A 6,165-nucleotide genomic window follows, 5' to 3' on the forward strand; every position below is an offset into this window, starting at 1 on the left:
GTAGAATTCCACAGGACAGGATTTGAGGAAATTTTAAAACACATTTTTATTAATAAAGYTGCTCACCTTTAGAGCTAGGAAAACGAAAGATGTCTGAAGGGTGATGTAGGAGCCTAAGCTTTCTGTTATTATATTCAGTACCAAATCTCACATGGGAACTGCAGATATTAATAAAAGAGACTATGAAGAGTTAATATTGAATTTGTGTATTCCCTGTGTACAGGGGTGATTTACCTCAACTGTCTAGTGCAGCTTTGCATTCATTTAAATTTTCCACATTGTCATTATTTGTAAGAGTGGTTTGCATTTCTGTATAACAACAGAAATACAAACACAAGATAGTATAGCAAATAAAACCAATGCTTTTCATACCATGTTATCAGCAGGAAAATACATTGGTTTTATTGCTATACTATCACATTTGCATTTCTGCTGGTACATTGTTCATAACGAACGAATTCAYGGCTACAAATGAAGAATAAAATAAATAGAAAAATAAAATAAGCCACTCTCACGCAGGCTGCTTGCCCAGCCCCTGCAGCTGCCCACCACATCTGGTGCTGGAAGTCAGGTCTTGAGAAAGGAGCGAGGGCCTGGTGCAATAACCCTCCTCTTTGTGCCATCTAGCGCTGGCCTGGGTGAACGACGGCTCTGGCCAGAGCCACCCCCCTCCTGCTTCCGCAACTCTCTGCTCACTACCTTATTATTATTATGTGTTTTTTGGGTTTTTTTTGTTTTTTTGTTTTGTTTTGTTTTTAAATGAGCTGCTCTTAGCTGGTTGCAGACAGCACTATGGGGAATCAATAGCTGGTAGCACCAGCAGCYGCACGCAGCCCCCTCGGGCCAGAAGCTGTGAGCTCCGGTGGGACCAGGATTTCCCTGCAGAGGTGTAACCATGCGCCTGTGTTTATCAGACCTGGGGAGAAAACCTCAGTATCAGAGAGCACGACCTCTGCTAGCTAACCAAAACCTGATTATTTTGTCCTAAGATGCAGTAAGTYCAAACTCTGCCCGAGTCCTGCCTCGGCCCAGGGCCAGGACAAGCAGCCGTGGGGCAGTTTGGCTCGCCGCAGCTCGTAGGGCACTGGTGTTTCTGGAGGAGCCCAGGCAAATGGCTGCGCTATCCCCCCTTGCTGCAGGGAGCACGTTCTGCCACTTGCTCTAAAGGATGAAAGGGAAAAAGTGTCTGGGGCTTATAAAGGTCGTCTGAGCTGTCCAAAGCTGTGCACAACTACTTACTCATGTCAAAGAGGAAAGGAAGGGGGGGAAGAAAAATAAAAAAGTGCACAGTTAAGATACAATTATTTGATAACAGGTATGAAATTGCTTTACCCTTTCTAGTAAGSCTATTACTAGTACTGAACTTGAAATAAATTATCTCAGTTTAATTCATCTGGACAGTAAATAAAATAGTATTTCATGGGTATTCTCACAATAGTACATAAGATCAATTCATAACCAAAAGCCAGCTAAAGAGATTAACTTCACCGAGGGAGTTTTAGTGTCCTGATTTCCATGCACRTTGCAAGGAATATTGTTGTTGTATTTTAGGTCCTTAACTGGGTATCAATATAATGGCCACTGCTATACAGAGGTATTGACATTTGTAATTTCAGTCCTTCTCAGTAAACAGGGTAAGTAAATAAAGCAAAGAGAAGAAAATTTCAGAGGTTCCTAAAAGAATTATGAGCAGAAGACTTGCTGAAAGCAAATAGTAGTTGTGCTCCTAAATCCTCCCAATGCTTTTGTAAGCCTACCCTTGGCTTTTCACTTTTCACCTGGTATCCTGCTTCGCTTATTGTCAGGGGAAAAAGTAGAATTTGCAAGAAGTCTTTCCTTTTGGCTGACTGATACTGTAGGAAAAAGGAATATGCTTTTAATCACATGGTGCGTGGTGTCCACTTGAAATAGTATTTCTAGTTTAAGATTAGATCTGCTATTTTAGCCATGGTGGTCTAAGATTATAATAAAAGGCAAAGGTTACACGAAGATACAATCTCTTATTCAACCAATTGATACAGTTTGGGAAAAAGACATTTTTATAGAGATGGAAAATGAAGTTCTCTTAGTCCTCTGGTCTAAGAGGAAAGCTGAAAAAATTGCTGGGGTTGCAATGCTCCCCTCCTCCCAAAAAGCAAATAATAGTTACATCAAACTGAAGAGATTTGACTTGTATATCCATGTTAAATTTTGCAGTCATCTCATACTTGAAAAAGATATCATATAAAGGCACTGTAAAAATCAAGGATATTCCCAGTCCATATAAGAATATCTGTGGAGAAAGGATGCAGAGTATTTCCTTTATAAAAAACCATCAGTTCATAGACCAGAGGATGTTATTCTTTCTTACAAACTGGATCAATTAACAGATGGAGTATTTGAGACTGATTTGGCCTGACATTACTAGAAGCCAAATCAAATTGTGAGAAAGACACCTCATATTGCAAAGGATGTTAACAAGTCAGAGAGATGGTTAAAATAATGCTTCCCATATTCAACTACTAACAGGAAATAAAAATGTCAGTGAATCAGAGCAAATACCAAAGAAACTAATTTAGAAAGTCTTGACAAATTTTAACTGATATTTTAAGTCAAAACACCCCATCATAGTGAATTATTAAGGCTATCAATTTAGAGTCTTGAGGGCAGAAGGACAGACCCTTTCGTGCCAACAGCTTATAAGCTGCTTGAGCTAAAGACAATTAAGCCTGAAGTATTTATGGAAGATGCACACAACAGGAAAGCAGAAATCCTAGACAACAACTTCAAACACTTCTCCCCACGGCCATGAACAAAGGATGTTACATCTCAACCAGCAAGAGCTGCCAGGCTGCCAAGGTAGGAGCCAAGCCTCATCTGGGTTGGGGTCACCTACCACAACCTCACCCGTGGCAATGGAGAAGAGAGAAGAAAAARGACCCTCTACCAGAAGAGCAGACAGATGATGCAGAAGCTTTGCTGCATTGCCTGACCAAGCAATCAAAAACATGAGATTAGGAAACCATGAGCATTTGGAGCCAAAAATTAGAGTCACCATCATCAACTTATCTCTGTCTTCAGCATTAACCATTAACTAAAGCATGCAAATAGCAGTTTGGTTGGTATTCACCATTATGGACTACATTTGATTAAAGGAAAAAAAATAGACGCGCACACACGCTATATATATATATATATATAACTAAAGCATGCAAATAGCAGTTTGGTTGGTATTCACCATTATGGACTACATTTGATTAAAGGAAAAAAAATAGACGCGCACACACGCTATATATATATATATATATGTGTGTATATATATATATATATATATATATATATATAAAACCCTTGAATCAGTGGACACTGAACCTCTGGTAGGATCTCTTAAATTACAAAAAGGATCCTACATACTATTTAGAAAAGGTATATCTCCGGTCTATCCTGGGTAGCTTTGACAAGGAAACAACTTTGTTTGCTACAAGTATTTCAGAGCATTTAGCTTTATTGCTTCTCAAACAACTAAAGAYGAATTAGAGGAATATGTCATGTCTCACTATACATAAAGGAATCATAATGTGCAGCCAATTTAATGTAAAAATAATGAAATTCTCTTCTTCCTAGATTCCTGTATAAATATACACAGAATAATTTTGTCATATATTTTTTCCTCACTGTCAATCAACCAGCCTCCCACTGAAGAAGCGTGCCAGCCATTATTCTTTGGCATTTAACATGCTCACTCCTCTACAGTGCTACAATACCCTTTGGCATGCTTGCCTGCTTTTTCCTCTCCTAACCTGGGAGCAGCAAACCTTGCTTCTGAAATTTGTATCTCTTTTATAGGCAGTGGCATTTCATGCATAAAGTAATTAAGATTTTCAGGAGTGCATAGCTCATCTGAACTTTGCTCCCAGATAAAACCCCCAGAGCTGTCAAGGGGAACAGGTCAGTGCTAAGTAATGCTATATGTTCTTCTCAAACACATTATGAAAATTATATAAATACACACACACACCCCTCTGGTCAACCTCCCAAAGTCGGGTGTCAGCTGCCCTTTTATGTCTGAAGGGAAAAGGCTTTGTGTGTGTTCTGGGATGTTTAAGCTTGATGAAACGGTCCTTAAATTGACCTTGTTGTTACTTTCATAAAACTCACAGGCAACAGAAAAATAACCTGACATTTCAGGGTCATTTTTTTTACCCAGACAGAGCTGTGAGCTTTGCTGCAATACCAAATTATATATCCATCTACAATATTTCTGATATAGTACCTGACTTATCTCAGCCTCCACTTCTGCTTTCAAAGGGGTATYGGTGGCTTCTGCAAAATACATGCCCTAGAAGCTGAAGTTGGATTGTGCTTCAGCAGTAAATCAAGTTTCTTCATGATACTACTTCTATTTAAATGTTTGAGGTCACAGATCCAACATTTTATAGCTACATTCTTCAATTTTGAACCTGCTCCTAAACATGAGCAAAACATGAACATTTCATTATTTGTTTATTTAGTTGCCTTTATATTGGTAAACACTGCCTAGGAGGATAATGTTAATTACATTATGTACTAAGATACTTATTACATTAATAAATATTAGAGAAAAGCTTCAAATCCTGGATGTACTGAACCTTTAGTATTGAAAACTAGTTCACACAAGCCAAACTCTACTTAAAGMAAATGTACAAAGAGCTGCTGGGCAGTGAAGCCTTGTAAGATCAAGTTCTTCATGATTTGTAGGTAATTTTATTAAAATAATAATTCAAGGGTGCGAATAAGACTCCTTCAAATAAGGCTCCTTCATATTTAACTCCCTGACAGACTGTATCTCCCAAATACTAGGCAGCTATGCATCTGCTGCAGGAAGGGTACAAAAAAAAAAAAAAAAAAAAAAAAAAAAAAAAAAAAAAAAAAAATTAATTGGCTTCTGCTATTGTCATTCTCTTAGATATTTCATCCAAATATGTTTGGCCCTAGGGCACAACTAGATGGATTTAATTCTTTGTGTGTGTGAAACTGCAAAAGTAATAAACTTTAATAAAATCCATGTACTGCAATACTTCTTGGATCTTATCTCATTCTTGGATGCAGAGAGGCTGCTCTTGGAAGGAGGCTTGCTAACATCCATCAAAACTTATTCCCAGACAACAATATTTTTTTCCTTAATRTTTCCCTATTCTCTTGCTATTCTTCCTTATCTGGTCATGCTATATAYACACATATGTTTGAAATATCCATGCCAGAACTGATATTTCCCCACATTGTTAAGGTGAGGCTGAAATAAATGATTCTTTCAGTTTGTGTTTGCTGGTACAACACTAGCATCTATTATCATCCACTGTTAAATTTAGACAGTGGCAGTTGCTTTCMCCCCATAACTTCCTTGCATCAAGGTGGGGGTCCCACACAGCATTTATACAGCACCTGGACCTCTTCCTGCTCATTGAGAGTCAGAAGTATGGAGGGAACACAGCTTCTCGCAACCACCAGCGTTGGTTTTGGTGCCCATGGGTGGTACAAGCTGCCCCCTTGGCGAGGGCAGCCAAGCCCCAGGACAGCAGCCTCCCAGCTGCCATGTGTCCCACCACTGCCCAGCTGGGCCCCCAGCAGGGTGCACATCCAGGTTTGCACCAGGCCTTGGTCGCATCACCACTTGAGTCCAATAAGCTTCGGAATGACTGCCAAAGCTGATCCTGAATTCTTTGTAATTAAAAGTAACCCATCTAAATTGTGTGGTTATGATAAGCTTGGATTGTACTGACAGCTACAAGTGTTTATAAAACTAAATTATTTCAAATGGGTATAAGTCCTGGATTTGACTCAAGAAGGTCCYGTTTTTCCTTCAGCTGTACAATTAAACTCCAGTTTATTCAAATACATATTCTGGTCTGAGTTTCCAGTGGTTTTGTTTACTACCTCCACAGAACAAGATCAGAACGAGTTACTGGCACCAGAGTCCTCTGCCCCCCTCCTCCTTAAGAGGGAGCCCTCCTGATATTGATCTTGCACAGTCCCTTAGACAAGTCTGCGTGCCTTGATGCAGAGATCCTYCAGTCCCACACTGTGGAGCATTTAAGTGTGCTGGAATACTCTGCTAATGACCTGGTGAACTGGCTGTACCACAACCTTCATGCTTCTTCCTGAGACTCCTTACTGAGTAATCCTATACTCAGATTGTGCAGAAACACA

Source organism: Rhea americana, unplaced genomic scaffold, assembly GCF_003343005.1.
Source record: "Rhea americana isolate MKP2758 unplaced genomic scaffold, rheAme1 scaffold_114, whole genome shotgun sequence".
NCBI lineage: Eukaryota > Metazoa > Chordata > Aves > Rheiformes > Rheidae > Rhea > Rhea americana.